The sequence below is a fragment of the Pezoporus wallicus genome, unplaced genomic scaffold (assembly GCF_028554395.1).
Source record: "Pezoporus wallicus isolate ANWC-B61680 ecotype Strahan unplaced genomic scaffold, APGP_CSIRO_Pwel_v1 contig_7505, whole genome shotgun sequence".
Lineage (NCBI taxonomy): Eukaryota > Metazoa > Chordata > Aves > Psittaciformes > Psittacidae > Pezoporus > Pezoporus wallicus.
Window position 1 is genome coordinate 1,875,199 of NW_026638908.1, and position 17,008 is coordinate 1,892,206.

At 39.3% G+C, this 17,008-nt stretch overlaps 1 long non-coding RNA gene across 1 annotated transcript in view; it reads left to right on the forward strand.

Annotated features, from left to right (window-relative positions):
* The first annotated feature begins 539 nt into the window (after nt 1-539).
* LOC130601281 (uncharacterized) overlaps nt 540-17,008 on the forward strand; it is a 62,587-nt gene continuing 46,118 nt past the window's right edge. Inside the window, exons 1-2 of the long non-coding RNA XR_008972631.1 lie at nt 540-761; nt 8,938-9,022. This is a non-coding gene — a long non-coding RNA (uncharacterized LOC130601281). The remainder of the gene's footprint in view (nt 762-8,937; nt 9,023-17,008) is intronic.

Here is a 17,008-nt window from a genome sequence, read left to right on the forward strand (position 1 = left end):
TGGTTATCTATAAATAGAGTATAGCTATAGCTCTGGGAGATTCTGAGCTGGAATATAAGCAAATGTATTTGATGTGTTTTCTGAGACTCACTCTTGGGGCTTAACATTAATTTTCATATGAGTAAAGGTGAGCAAGACACTCAAATACTCTCACCAGCATCTTACAACACTGAAGATTGTTCTAGTTTATTTATATATGCTATCACTCATTAATGTGATAATAGAAATCAAATCATTCTCAAAATGAAAAACTAGGGGCAGCCTCCTTCATGTTGCAAAACGTGGGACATTTAGTAGTCATCCATGCCATTTGTATTTGGACATTAGTTTGGATTTGTTCTCCATACGTTTATGTGATGCCTTCTTGAAGCACAAATGAGAGTGACATGCAGTGAGAATTTTGTTTGAAGTTCCATTTTTTTCTGGGTTTGAACATCATGTCGTAGTTTGAGTAGAGACACAGTAGATGGCAGTGCATAACATAGATTACCTCTGCTGCACGCTCCTCTTCCCAGCGGTAATTGTCCAGAATCGGTAAGATTACAGGGCAGGGCACCCCACTGCTCCCTGGCTCCGTGTACAGGAAAGGAGGAGGCTTCTGCAAAGCAGCATACTCTGAAGCATCACTTTTTCTCTGTGGATCAAGACTGCTGAATCAGCAAAGGAAAATGCCCCTTTTTTAAGCAGTTTAATCGCTGGCAGGAGACTGAAGGCCGCCTACCTCCTGACAGACCACGGCTTTTGGCAGAAGCCAGCCCCAGGTTATTTTTGTTTTTGTCTCATGTTTTGACTTATATTTTTGTCTTCCACACCTTGATTCATGTTCTTAATAGCTTTGCTGCTTCAAAATATAGGAAATTTGCATGTCAAATCAATTTTTTGCTATTTATCTTCATAGCTCTGTTTGGGGTAAATGTTAGAGTCCTCATTCTTGGTGCTTTGTGACATTTGAAATAATATCTGGCATGGAAATAAATGAAATTTCCCTTACCAGGTCCTGATGTGTTTCATCAATTTGCTCTGGTGCAAGAGGTCATCTGAAATTAGAGAAAAAAGGAGAATGGAGGGGAAAGAGAGGAACCAGGACTGTAGTAAATCAGCAGGAAACTATTGCATGACTGCTTTGATAACAAAGACTGGTAAAACAGGGAAGGAAGCCTTCAAATTAGAGTTTTGAGTGGAAAGCATTGTTTCGGATTGAAACATTTAATTGTGGAGCTACTAGGGAGAGCCCAGTGGAGTGCCAGTAAAGAAGATGAAAGGGCTGGATTGTCTCTCCTATGAGAAGAGGCTGAGACAACTGGGACTGTTCAGCCTGGATAAGACTCAAAGGGTCAGATTCATCACTGAAAACTGTTAGGAGCATTATTAGATAAAATCAATATCTGAAGTTGAACTTGGAAAACTGGTGTTAGCCAATGTCCAACATGGTCTCAGTATTCAAAGTCCAGAGGATGTGCTGAACCTCTGAAGTTTCTACCTTAGTGTTACTTTGCAAAAGCCTTCAAACAAATATGCCAAGTGTTACGTTTTCAGTATCAAGTTTTTTGAATGGATCATGAAGTGGCAGAAACACAAGGGTAGTACAGAGGTTATTTCTTCTGTTTATTAACAATTTTGCACCTTAGCAAGTGGCAGTCAAGTAACATCATGCTTGTATCACCTGGAATTCAAAGGAAGGAAAGATATTGTTCCCTTTGTTTTGACTGGATTTTCTTTTTCTTCATCCAAGGGAGACAGACTTTTCCTTCTCTTAATGTGGTGAATGTTCTAACTACCCCCAAAAAAGAGAAAATTCTAAAATATCGAAAAAAATCTCATTACCAAAAGTGTTACTGAGCATAAAAATTTGGGAAAAAATAATAATTTTCACTAAACTGAGATGCTGACAGAATCTTTTAATGAAAATGATGCAAGTGTCTTATTAATCCTTTTGAAAGAGTCACTATATTTTTAAGTGAAGACATGACTGACATGTAGGAACTTTCGTGTGGAATCATATGGGAATAGCAATTATTTTTGTCAGTGGTCTAATTCAGCATGGACTGTTTACCTTCTAGCCTGGATCATTTTGGACCGGAAGGTGTAGAAAAAGATTTGGATTCTTTCTATTACAAGAGTATTGCTTTGGGAACTTTCTATTAAAGGACAAGAAGATTCATTTAGGATCTGCTTCTTACAGTGTATGATCTCTTTCAGGAATGACTAAATAGGAGGAAAAGCATGTTTTCAAACATGTCTCTACAGCGAGTGCTGATTGGGAAGTAGGTCAAGAATCCTTCCAGGAAGCGATGTGTGCAGCAAAAGCTTACCCTGTGCTCCTTAAAGTGTTGTTGAGACAATGTTCCTGGAGGACAGATGCCCATGTCATGACCATCCACTTAGAAAGTGGCTCTGACTTTCACCTCAGAGAGGCCAGAAGGTTGACAAGCAAAAAGACTGTATTTTTCCCTTTCTCTGAATGCCATTCCTCCAGGAGAGGCTTGATTGGCTGGGAATGTCAAAAGCACTGTGGGGACATTTGCACATCTGTGAACTGGTGAAAAAATTTATCACTGAGAGTAGTTGATTTAGGAAACAAGAATACTGCAGCTAATGCTGGTTTCAAATTCTCTTTATAGAGTTAGCTTAGGATTTTATAATGTATAACATTAGCACCTCAGAGACCTTCATCTTTTTTTAGAAACTAAGAGCAAATTTTGACTGTAATCTTTCTACTGCCTGTCTCAGAAGAAAAGCAGCTATTAAATAGCACAACTAAGTTTCAGCAGTTTTCATATCACAAATACTCGCCACCCTTGTGAATTTTCCAGAACATACAATCGTAAGTTCGCATGCTTAAGAAACAAAATGTCATTGAGAAAACTCTGTAAACTCACACGAGCGTCCTACATAGAGCTCTTAATTTTCACTGACTTTGTCTGACACAGTTTAATGCCCCTGACACCACTTCTGCAAGTTTTGAAACAGCATGCAATTCCTTTTCCGATAGGATAGGCTGCTTCCTTAAGCTTGTTTGGTAATAGTGTAACCAGAAAAAAAGACCTGGACTGATTGTGCCACAAAACAACATATCGTTTAGTGAGAGAAACTGAACTCTTGAAAGTCTGAAACCTTGCAGTGCAGCTGAGGAACAGTAGGAAATCCAAAATTTTCTCCCACTTAGCTGAGCTGCTACCTTTTCTTTCCTGCCCTGCATCTCTTCGCTTCTGATACAGTCTGCTTTGAGTTTACTGCTCTGTGACCTTCAGGCCAGATAAATTCCTTCAGAGTCCTGGTTTTCCAATGCAGCCTTTGCAGAAAGCTGTGATTTTCCTTCTAGACTGAGCCAAGGAACATATGAAATTCACCTGGTTTTCCTGGAATATGCTGCTATTAGTTGCTATTTGTCTACTAATAATGGTTTGCTCCTGGACTCTGGGCACTGGTTAATTATTATGACAAATAGTCACTTTGGAGACAAGAAAAACAAAAAGGAAAAAGTGAAGCTCCTATCTCTACTGATTAACTGTAAAGCTGTAAGTGTAGATCTGCTAGCCTGTGTAGGTTACCTTTCCAAGAAAGTCTTGCTTGGTCCTACTGCCTAGTACATGAATAGGTTTAATAAAAGGAAGGGAGGGGGTAATTCTGCACCAAAAGGGACCTGGAGTGGCAGGTTTGACTGACTATTCTTTGCAATTCCTTCTTACACTGACTTATTTACAAACACTGCACCTTTTCTAATTCATGATTTAACACTGCTTTTGTCCTTGGTTTTGTTCTAAGTTTTGAGGGTCCACTCAGAAGAGGAGTGTCACCTAATAACCCACTTACAGATCAGATTTTACTTTCTGGTTTTCATTTAGACTAAGTAATTGCAACTTAAATCACTGGTTTAGTTGTGTGTCTCTGGAGTTTTTCAATCTTTACTATATCTTTTCTGAGCAAGGGCATCCAAAACTGAACAGATGTTTCTCCCACAATCACCTTCGTTCATAATAGGCATTCAGAGAATATTGCTGAAATATTCATAAGCCTTGAAAGATAACAATGCATGAATACTAATGAATAGTAAGTTGTACGGTGCTTTAAAAAATGACTCAGTAAGGCATGTCCAAACTAAAACATCATGTAATTAAACATTTCCTTTCCTTATGTGAAGATTTCACATGCATTGTTTCCTTTAATACTCACAATAAATAGAGAAAACGGCACTTCAGAAAAGTGCATTTCAGTTTGCTTTGCCAATATATTTAATATATCCAATATATTTAGAATCTTTGCCAATATATTTAAGATATCTTAAATCAAGGAGTTAATGAGAGATTGTTTAATAACCCCATCACTATGATTATTCTAAATGGACATCTGTAGAATACACTTAGGGCTAATTAGATTTTTTTTCTATTTATCTGTTTATTTCAGCTGGATATGATTCAACAACTTATGCTGCATGCATACAATCACTACCAGTTAGAGCTGGAAACTGTGGTTTTGTCATAGAAATTTTCAATATCCATTAACTGCCATTTTCCTGTTTTATCAGAAACACAACTCTTTTGATGACATTTCCGCCCTCACTAATTTGAATGATGACTGTTTTGACCACCTTGATTGGCAAGCTGTTGAACATGAAGGCTGACAGCAAATACTTTCACAATTTAGAAACGGTAGGTTTATGCTGGGCTCAGATTTTACTATTTTGAAGCTGGCCAGTGGGATGTAGCTAAAATTACTTTGGCTTTGCAGCCCATCCTCACTTAACACCTCCAGAGGTGGAGTGCAGCAGGATGAGCCTGGAGAAGAGGAAACTGACCCCCCAGCCCACCAGCCACTGACGCTTGCTCTTTGAGGTCTCCGTAGACCTGTGCCTTTGCCCTGCTGGCAGCACATGCTGGCACTACTGTAACATGTAGTGCCACAAGCAATGAAGTGAGTGTCTTCTGCTTTCAAGTCTTTCTGGTGCCCTTTGGCTTTCAGCTGAGAATGTCTGCATTATTCAAATGCTGCATTTTCAGCCCAGTGCATTCTGTGTTCCCCTGAGCTAACAGAAGAGCTGCTCTAGCCTAGTGCACTGAGATGAGAATATTCCCTTGAATACTCTACAACTTGTCCCATTTTACATAGTTTTTAAATTACAGAATACATCATTCCACCTCCCTGCTGCCACTGTTTAAAGACTCGTTACCATGGAATTTCACATGAAATAGAAATAATGATGCTGGGAGATGTTAGCTGACACCCTCAGTGACTGATGAGTTCCAGCGCTTATCAAGACAACCCCTCTCACAATGTGATCAAATGCTGGAAATGCTGACATTTCACAAGCATGTGTCACCAGGAGATGAGAAGTCTTAAATGTTTTTTAGGGAGGGCTTAGGTAGTCAAAATATCACAACTGATAAAATTTGTGATTTATAGCACAATGGCTAATTCAGAACAATGACTTGTCATGTTTTTATCAGGGAAATCATGTAAGATTGTGTAACAGAAGACATAATGCAAAAAGCAAATGGAAGGTAATTATAAAAGCAAAGGTTAGCTGTCATACTTGTAATAGTGCCTGGTATTAATCTGTTTAGTTGCTACATGAGATTGTTAGTGGGGGAGCACATAGACATGATAGCAAAAGTGGTGGGACCCCCCCACTGGCTTTTTTAGCCCCTGGACTTTCCCTGTGCTTTGCTGCCAGGAAAGGATGAGTCTTGCAAGGACGGTTCCCATGAAACCAGCCTTAGTGGCAACTCGGAGAGAGGTAATTGTGATGACAGAATTGCCTGAACACAAGCTGTACAAATATAAACTATTTGGTTTTTGCCCTTCGTGGTAAAGTTTTAGAATTTCAATAAAATAACAAGTATTTCCATCATTATGTGCATTTTATGAAGCATTGTCTTACCAGTTATATATGTATTATTCACTACCATAGTAAAAGGAAGACGTATTCTGCATTAATCAAAATAATAGTAGTTACTTTCAAATATGTGTTGACTTCCATATATCCAGCCACAGGATATGATCATGTGACTAGTATTCCCTTTAGATCTATGCTAGGGTTTGACTAAATATTTGTAAAATTATATTTATTATTGTGCAAGCCATTTTGCATAACAGCTGAAAATCTTATTTACCAGGACAGTCTCCAAGAGCTTCACAGAAATAAGTTTGGAGTTACACATTTTGCAAATCAGACTTTGTAAAGTACATCAACCATGATAAAGGTATTAAAAAGGTTTGAACTTTGTTCTTACTATGTATTTCCAAGACTTTTATGTCTCTCGATTTATGATAACTTCCACATTTCATTGCCTTTTCCTCAGTAAGTCATGGCCTCAATTCTACGTTTTAATAGAGGTGTCTTCTAGGAGGGAAATTTATGGAATGAGCTTGATTTCATTTTTCTGCAGCTCTGAAGTGTCTAGGTGTGGTTTTCATTTCTGTCACCTCTCCTGATGAAATGTATCATCTGCTATAACTATATATAGCTCTCTGGGATACCTCAGGAGGTGGAAAAGATAGGAAACAGCAGTTAAAAAAATCAACACCTTGAAAATGTATTTTATCTTTAAAAATCTGCAGTCTCCTTCTTCTCAGGATGAACATTAGCCCTGAGAACTATGTATTAGTTTATAAATGTAGGACAAGGCAGGACCAACATTTTGCAGTGTGTGATTCATAGATTCCCACTCAAAATGTTACCCAGGAACAGGTTGTGAAACAAGAACTAGAGTTGCCTCTTCAAGAAGACACATGTACCTGAGCTAAGGAATTGAAGGGCTGGAAAATTTATCGCATTTTCTTTAAGGTATCTAGGACAGATGGTTGGCTTTACTTTTAGTGTTCCCAGAGTGAAAGCTGCTACCTTATCCACTTGTATTTTGAGGACACAGCACATCTGAGAGATTAATAGTCATATTCTGGTACTCTAGAAGTGACCAGATTACATCTGGACTGTGTAGCAACAGCATGCTTCAGCTCACCCTGCTGTCCTGGTGCTCCAAACTGGGTGTATTGCTGAGATATCCATAGCACCTTTCTGATCCAGGTATCCAGGTTCCTGCTACAGAAGCAATTTAGCAGGGATAGCACAAGAGGGAAGAGGATTGATCTCTGCTTGGGTCATTCCCATGCATATGGTCAGTGTGCACACCTCAGCCTGGATCCGCTCTCCAGTCTGCAGGTTTTGATACAGCATCAGAGAGGACATCTTTCCAGATAACTGGCTGGGTACCAGCCAGCTTCCTTGAATATATACTGGTGATTAACACACAGCGAAGAGCTGCTTGCTTATTGTCTGTATTTGAAGATTGGGCTACTTACACACATATATTTTGAAGTCAGGATGGGAGCTGGTTAACAGCTCCTGAGATGTCAGTAGAATAGGAGAGGCTCCACAGTGGATTCTCCCTCAGCATCCTGGTTTTGGCAGAGCAAGAAGCTTCAGTTAGATGAGAGAACTGCAGGGTAGCCACACATGGTGATCTAACAGGGCTGACATTACTAGATGTGTCAGAATGTTATTATTTTTGCCAGTGGTGTAGTGATCCATTTCAAAATCATAAAATAACAAGACATTGCCCTATCTCATTTCAATCACACTCGTTTGGAAAGCAGCAAATAAACCCACCAGATGCTACACTACTGTACACAGAATTAGGTTAACACTGTTCACCAGTACATAACCTGGCTACCCCACTGACCGTGTCAGGTTGAAACTGACAGCTGAGAGAAAGATCAAGGAGCAGCCACATCAGATGCTACTGGCAGCTTCAACAGTGCAAGACAAGTCTTTCCACCCTTGTGGGTTGTCAGGGTGTGAGTGTTGCTCAGCCAGCCTAAAGCATCTTCTTGACATCATTATTTGCCCCCTCATGTCCTTATCTCATGCTTTTGATGACAGACAGAGCCCAGATTGTGCATTTGGGCTACATATATACTGAAAGCACTGAAGTTATGGAAAACTAATCAAAGTCATGTAATGCTGCAGCTGAGTGTTGTGGTGGTTTCAGAGCAGAGCTGGGCAAGGTCTCCAGCTCCAACTCTGCTCTGGCCCATGCAGGGGACCTTACCTCCAGCTACTGCCACCCCAGTATGCAGACTCACAAAGTCTTCTCCACACCATTTCCTCTGCTATGTTTTTGGGTTTGGTGTTACTCCTTCAGTACTTGCTGGAGGAAGTGGGATAAGACAGGAGGGCAGGTTTAAAACTTTTACTAAACTATCTCCAAATGCTGCCCAGAAATGTTGTGTTAATGCGTAGTACTCTATACAATTGCCTTAACAGCTTTTGTTTTAAAAAGACTCCAGTATAAATGTGTAAAAAAGGCAAGTACTTTTTCTCTCAAAATAGCACTAGAGGAACAACAGAATAACTTAATGCTAATAGGTTCTATGAAAACAGTGAATAGAGCTAATGATGCTTGCAATATATGTGCTTTCCCAGACAATAGATGCATGTCAGGTAAATCCAGAAATGTTTTAAAGTGATCATCACGTCTGTTTTGGGGAATAATGAAAGGAATATTTCCTTTTTCTTTTTCATCATCTGTCCTCTTATGTGGGCATAAATGTTTATTCAATAGTGTTAAACTGAACTTCATTACTTTCTTCTCTAGCTGAAAAGAACAGTTTTATGTGAACCATATATTTGTTGCTTCTTAAATCCATAATCAAATTGCATATATCAGAAAGAATTAGGTTGTTTACTCGGTTAGCCTCATTGCAGCCTTGAAATGTGCTCCAGATGCTGGGGACACTATTTTAGTTTAAAATTAACATTCTTATAATTTAAGTTTGTTGAATATCATCTTAGTGAGTTAATTAAAATGAAAAATCTTCCGTTCCATTAAACCAGCAGTGCAATTATTTCTTTTAGACATGATACAAATATTTCTTATGAGATTCTATAAAGTATTACTTTTAACTTTTATTAAAACTTTAATACATTTTTCATTACAGGCAGTGGAACATGGCTTTTTAATCCATGTCATAATGTGAACTGCACTCAGTTGGCAGGATTGAGAAGGAAAGCAACTAGCAGTTAGTAAGTAGCAATATCTGTGTATAGCCTGTAGTCAAAGCAGTTTACCTATAAATTTGAGTTTCAGACAAAAATTTTGAAAAGACATAAATTCTCCATTTCACTCTTGAAATCTGTGTATGGGTTCTCATACTACTTAAGTGTTTTAAAATTTTAATATTATATAAACCCCAAAATGTTTTTCAGTATTAGGGATCTAAGTAAACAGAATATGATTTAATTATTATTTTTAAAGACGCAGAATATGTAGAACTCTTAAAGCTCCCAGAGATGTTCTCTCCTATTCATACTATTTCAGCCTTAAAAGAATTGGTTAAATGTTTATAAGTGTTTATAATGTTGACAAAATATATTGATTTCCATGCCCAAAGGAATTATGGTTTGCAAAGATATTAAACAACCTTTAGGTAGCCCTGTGATTCTAATGCTCAAGATCACACAATATGTTTACTCAAAACATTTCTAAAATTTTGAGGACTAAAATGCTTGTAGGTTTTGTTTTAGTTTTTGTTTTCATTGTTTTTTTGGTTTTCCTTTTTTTCCTTGTCAAAAGAAGTCTGGAATTTGGTTTAGCTGAATTAGAAGTACAGTGTAAACAGTCTCTCCCTTCCCATAATAAACATGTATATGAGCATTAATAAGGCAATTTTATGCACATATTGATAGGAAAAATACAAACACTCCATGTAGAAGCTAACAATCACATGAATGATTAATAATGTTCAAGTTCAGTAGAAACTTTGTGCAAAGGCAGGGGTGGAGAGCTGAATTAGCTGCTATGCTTGCCCTTGCTTTTTTGGCAAACTTTTAAAATAGTGGTTTTTCTTTCAAAACTTGTTGCTAGAAAGTTTATCTGATTAAGTGCTGGCAGCAAAAAAAAATGTTTATGCCTCTATTTCCTTTGTTGAAGATAAACCCCTTTCACTCTATGAGGACCTCTCCCTGTGTTGCATGTGAGCAATATGAAATTCTTTATTATTGTGATGATCTTATTTATAAGGAATGGGTGTTGGCAAAACACGGCCTTGCATGAAACTTGCTCCTGAAAGAGCAGTCTTTCTTATTAGGTTGTAAAGACAACATACATGGAAAAGAAGAAATGTTACCATCATTGGGGTGAATATTTCCTTTATCCATTTATAACATGTTTGTTTGTTTGTTTTCCCAAGGGGTGCCAAATCCAGAGCATAAGCAGTTTGTAACTGTTTTGTTGCTATTCAACCAAAAAACAATCAAGCATCCTGATGGCATATTGCTATGTTGATGCTGTAGAAATTTGGACCTTTATGCCACTGGACTTTAGTTATCAACAGACTACCACAAACCTCTGGGAAGGACTTAGAAGCAAAAAAATGTTTGGGCTAAATTAGGAGTCGATCGTTCCCTTGGCTGGACATCAGGTGACCACCAAGGCACTGTATCACTCCCACTCCTCAGCCAGGCAGGGGAGAGAAAGTATAATAAAATGCTCATGGGTCAAGATAAGGATGGGGAGATCACTCACCAATTACTTCATTCCTCCCTTCCAGCTGTGCAGCACTGATTTCCCTTTCTTAAATACATTACCCTAGAGGTGCTACTACCATCTCTGTTGGGCTAGGCCTTGGCCTGCAGTGGGTCCATGTTGGAGCCAGCTGGCATTGGCCTTTGTTGGACACTGGGGAAGCTTCCGGCAGCTTCTTACAGAAGCCAACCCTGTAGCCCCCCCCCGTTTACCAAAACCTTGCCACACTAACCCACTACAATCGTTACCAAGGAGAAAGTGCTGTTCGCTTTACTGGCAAACATAGAAGCAACTGAGTCCATAGCAAAATCCGGATGCTTTAGTGTTGCCAAGAAATGGGAGATGTTTTCCTTGACATGCAGCTCCTACTGTGGCTTCTTTTTTCACTTCAGAGCAATAATTAAGGATACATGATGGCAAATATCTGAAAAACAAGGAAGGTTTGACAGGCTACAGGGTCTTATTGAATGTTACCATGCAAAAATAAAAAATGAACCAAACAAATTACAGGGTTTTGTTCATATTGCATTTGCCCTAATTTTTGCTCTCTGACCCAAGTGCTGGTCAGGTCAATTATAGAGTATTAAGGGACCAACTAAAAGCTGAGATTCCTTTTCTGGGTAGAATACTGCAAAGAAAGATGTATTGTTAAAAGTAGCCATGCTTATTCAGTCAGATACCATGGAGGCACTGCTCAAAATAATTGTGATCCCTTTCTGACCCATTTCAGTTGCCTTTCATCATTCAAAAATGTCAAGTGTATGTTAAATTATATGCCTCTATCGGTGTGCAAGAAGCAAGGAGAGTGAGCTTTTTATGTGTACAAAGTTAAAAGGAATTTTAAATAATGGAAACTTGTTTTTTTGTGTGTGTGTGGAAGGATGAAATAAAACATAAATCACTCTTCAAGGCAATTTCAGTGCACAGTGAAAATACCCATTTTAACAATATTTTGTCTTCTGATCGACATTCCACTGCGTGTGTGTGGGTGGGGCAGCAGAATTTACACATTTTAATCTTACCCGAGAAAAAAACTTCACGCACTATAATTTTTGAACCTGCAGCTGAAGGTATCAAATGACTCATTTTGCTTGCATGTTATAAACTACAGCCCCTCAGAGACAAGGACTGCAGTCAGGCTGGGATCTCAAATTGGTGCACCTTTACCAGGCTGCAGGGTCTCACCAGCCCAAGCTTTGGACCTGCAGTTCTGCTCAACATCCATCCTAAAAAAACCTTTACATAGGTTCTGATCACTATCCTCTGATAAAGCACGAGCCTTCATGGGAGGACAGAAGGTACCTGTCAAGCTTAAAAATAGGATGCTCAACCAACAGGAGGACTGGCAGGACAGGAGTAACTGCAGCTTTTTCCTCCTGTGCTTCACCTCCATGTAATGGAAACGACCCTTCCCAGATTTTGGAGCAGCTTAGGGCTGCTTAATGTCTTCATGGATATGGTCCTAAGAGAAAAAAAAAGGGCTTGCTGTACACCTGTCTGTTCACCTGGATTATGAAGAAATGGGCACCTTCCTCTTACTCTTTTAAATCTGGGCTATGGGTACCCAGAATGGGGGGCTTGATGCTGATCTTTTTTGACTTAACTGAGGGAGATGCTGATTGTTTAAAGAGCAGGTCATAACAGCCCTCTGGAGTGGCACATTGGTTCAGGGAGTGTGATTTCATCAGCTTTTTGGGGGATTGATGCACTTTAGCAACTAAATCTCTTTTTATTAACTAACTTCTTAGTACAAGGGTCTTTAATATTTAGAAGACATAGAATCATAGAATAGCTAGGGTTGGAAAGGACCTTAATGTGTGGAAATGGTTTTATTTTGGACTGGAATCATAGAAATGTTTAGCTTGGAAAAGACCTTTAAGATCACCGAGTGCAACTGTTAACTGACCACTGCCAAGTCTACCCCTAGACCATGTAATGGTCCCTTCTAAATCCCTCCAAGGATGGTGACTCAACCACTTCCTGGGGCAACTTGTTCCAGTGCTTGACAACCCTTTTGCTGTAGATTTTTTTCCTAATACCCAATCTAAACCTCCACTGGTGCAACCTGATGCCATTTCTTCTTGTCCAATTGGTTGTTACTTAAGACTAACAATCACCTCATTACACTTTCAGGTAGTTGTAGAGAGCAAGAAGGCCTCCCCCGAGCCTCCTTTTCTCCAGGCTAAACAGCCCCAGTTCCCTCAGCTTCTCCTCCTAAGACTTGCTCTCTAGACCTGTCACCAGCTTCACTGGTATTCTTGGGACATGCTGCAGCACCTCAATGTCTTTCTTACAGTGAGGAGCCCAAAACTGAACACAAGATTTGAGGTGCATCCTTACCAGTGCTCTTGTTGAACCTCATTCAATTGGCCTTGGCCCACCAGTCCAGCCTGCACAGATCCCTCTGTAGAGCCTTCCTACTCTCCAGCAGATCAACACTCCCACCCATCTTGGTGTTGTCTGCAAATTCACTGAGGGTGCACTCAATCCCCTCATCCAGATCTTTCATAAAAATATTAAACAGAACTGGCCCCAGCACCGAGTCCTAGGGAACTCCTCCCATGACCAGCTGCCAATGGATTTAACTCCATTCACCACCACTCTTTGGGCCTGCCCATTCAGCCAGTCTTTTACCCAGAGAACAGTACACCTGTCCAAGCCATAAGCAGCCAGTTTCTCTAGAGGAATGCTGTGGTGAATGGTGTCAAAGGCTTTACTAAAGTCTAGGTAGCCAATATCCACAGCCTTCCCTCATCCACTAAGCAAGCCACCTTGTAGAAAATCAGGTTAGTCAAGCAGGACCTGGCTTTCATAAACCCATGCTGACTTGGACTAATTATGTGGTTGTCCTGTTAATTCTGAGTGATGGCACTCAAGATGATCTGCTTCATAACCTTCCCTGGACCAGAGGTCAGGCTCTTGCAGAATCGCTACTGTTGTCATCCTATATGTCCTGTAATGTGATTACTGCCTTCCTAGTTGTGCTGTCATAGCTGCTAAGCTACTGTCATAGCTTACTGTCATGCTGTCACAGCTATTATGATAGTGCCATCTGTAATTAACAGCTGTCAGCAGTGTACCTTAGCAATTCTTACGTAGAAAATTGCTATTATTTTGGCCAGATGATTTTTTCTTCAAATACATTGACCAAGTCAAATATCTTCTAAGAAGATTTGCTGAAACTGTGAAATCACTAAAACTGATGACAACATCCTATTTCTATAGTATGTCTTACAAAACCTTTCTTTCATTTACATTATGATACTCTGCTATAGCCAATCATATCCTACATGTGCAGAACGAAACAGGTGCTTCAGCTTCTTCATTAAAAACAACTTACTCTCTGCATCCTTTCTGTCTCCTTGAGTTTTCCCCACAACAACCCATCAGACACTCCAGTCCGGTGGGACATTTTCTGCAGTGCCAGGAGCAGTGAAAGAAACCTGGATGAATCAGTGTTTTGATTCTCTTTATCATCCAAACTTCAGAAATTTCTAGAGGGTCCAGTTTGCGGAGGTAGTTAGGTGCCTAGAAATGCAAAAAAGGTCTGTGTAGGATTTGCTAAATCCTAAACGGATTATATACTTAACTCCTATTGACCTCCTTTCAAATGATTTTGATTCTTTTGTCTGCAAAACAAGCTGAAAATCTGAAACAATCTGCTTCTGAAAACCCTGTACACTTGCTGATTTTTTTCAAGACAGAACTAACACATGGCAAACCCACCCATGAAATGCAAACACTTCTGTTTGTGATGGTATAGAAGCCAGGAGATGAAGAAAGAAGTGAAGAGGAAGGGGCCCTTCATTCCATTTCTTCCTTCTGCTTTCCCCTCTTTCACCCATGTCATTACCAGTTAAAAAGCCAGTATGTCAGCTAGGAAACATTGGGTTTCTTTCCAGAGACCTAATTCTTGCCTGTACTGGGTTAGAAAGCCAGACCTGATCTTTTTCATTATCCTTCTCAACCACTGGCATGGAACTGATGCTAAACAGGCTGGGACACAGAACAATTACAATTAAAAGAATTACTGAAAACCAGACAAAGTAGCTACACTTGTTACCAATTTCCTCTTGTTTGAATACATTTATTTTAAATTTGAGGTGGCTCAGACAAGGAGAAATGAAGTTCAGCTTGTGGGGTGCCTTCCCACTCCATCTTACTCAAAGGCAGTAGTGTCTATGTTAAAAAATTCCAGGAAGTGGAAATTTAACTGTTAAGGAGATGAAAGTGTGAATCACAAAGATGTCAGGGGATGGTGGCAAGTACTTGTTGTGTTTCTATAGTTGAAACCTTCCCTGATGAAGGTGGTGTGAGAGGAGGAAAACAGATCTCCTGGGACAGCTGGAGTCTTTATCCAGCACCTTGCCATAGCCGCCTTTATCTGCTTACCTCCTGTGGTGCAAAGGTTGTTCTGGGTAGGATAGAAGCAAAGCACACAGGAAAAAGGCATGAAAGAAGGGATTTTAAAAATGGCTTAATTTACTCGATTCTTTCAGGCTGAGGGCAGCACATGCCAGTGAGAAATGTGAATCACACTGAGAAAGTGCCAGAAGCCTGTGAGGAAGAAACCTGAGGTTTCTTCCTACCTAATTGGTATGTTAAGCTGTTAAAAATGAAAGAATCAAAACCTTGGGTATTTCTTGCCTGTGTTTTTTTTGCATACACAGACGTGAAAAGACACATGTGCATGGCTAACATCTGATATAAAACTGCCTTTGCTATGTTTTGCCTTCTGTGTGAGAATGACTTAATTCATTTTATTCTGTGCTTCTGCAGCACCCAGCACAGGAGGATCCTGAGTTGTGCCTATGGTTTCTGGTAAGGAGCATAATTGCTACCACTGCTTGTGAAACATCTAAAACATTATGAGATGTGTCTGCTTAGCTTTTCTCATTGGGAAGTAATGCTGTTGTAGTTATCACATCATTTCTGTGTCCTATATCAGTTAGCTATTATTTTTTAGATTTTAACAGTACTAACTATGATCCATGATTAAAAAGCTCTGAGCAATTAACAGTAAAGAGATAATCCATTAGCAGTAAGTACCTACACAATGTACTGACATAATACCTCATTCGTTCTTGGTCTCTTATCTAATATTGCATACAAATTTGGAATCACAAAACACCTCCTGCCTGCAAAAATGCCAAACCACCCAAGAAATAAGCCTTTGTCAGAGTTTTAAACATTCCACAGCTCCAAATAAATCTCCTTGGGTTCCCTGTGTATTTGCAGAAATGCCTCTTTCTGAACTATGAACCAAAATGGTACCATTTTTCTGATTTAGTTTAGTTAAGCTTCATGACTGCTGTAAGTCATGTGCTAAGGACACTGTTATTCTAACTGGCCCAGCTCAGAGGATGAAACTGGTTAATACCAGCAGGATTTTATGTGAAAGTTAGAATCCAGTTTCTCATAGTCAAGTAAGTTTCTTTCTCTGTTTTCCAGATTGATACTCTTTTAATACGAGTATGCCTATTTCTGTACTCAAAACTCTCACTTTTGAAAACTGCATCGTGAACTACTTATGATGTCTTGAATCAAAACAGCTATGTGTCTTTCTTCTGTGTACTGTTGTACACAATCTTTATTTTCTCATGGATTTTGTGCGTTAACAACTGTCATTCCTGGTAGTGTGAATGAAAGAAGATGAGTTAAGAGAAGGGGTGTAAAATGCCTAATCCTGTAGTGAAAAATGTGACATTCAGTGTGTTCTTGTGCACAGGATGAGGTCTCTGAGAATGTTCAAAGAGCCAAAAATGACAGAAAAAGCTGCAGCTTGAAAATAAAGAATTATCTTCTTTTATTTCAGAAAGACTTACATCTTATGGCCTTGTCAAGTGATTTATCATCCCCTTTCTAGGGCTGTCCCTGATGTTGTTCTTCAGCATCTGATTTTTATGAGCCTTATTCTTGGTTTCTAGGTCACTGAGCCCAGAGGCAGCTCACAATTGGTTGTTGCCTGGCATGCAGGATGGGGGATATCTTGCTCTTCAACTATTAATGTGCAGTTAATGCAATCAAATGGTAAGACAAATCTGTAGCCTCCTTTTTTTACAAGTATATTTAATGTCTGAAGGCAGTTAGACCTGAATACAGAATAGTAAATAAGATAATCCAACTCAGAGAGGAATCAATAAGTGATACTCTTTTATAAGCTAAGTATTTGATTTTTTCTTGCAGTGATTTGCTGGAAAAGTGTATTTATTTTTTTTCTCAGTAGGAACTGAATTAACAAGTGCAGAACATCAGTGGATTTCTGACACACACATTTAAGAATTAACAGTGTATCTTACAGCTCAATGTTGTATTGTTTCAACCTCTAAATGAAGGTTCTGGAGCCCACAGATTTCCAAGTCAATGAGTGACAGTTTGGCTACAGAATAATGTCTTAGAGAGGTTGGTGTCTCTATGGGGGCTCCATAGTCAAAAAAGGTCAGTAAAAATAAGACCTGAAAATTTCTATTTGTGGCCATTACCAC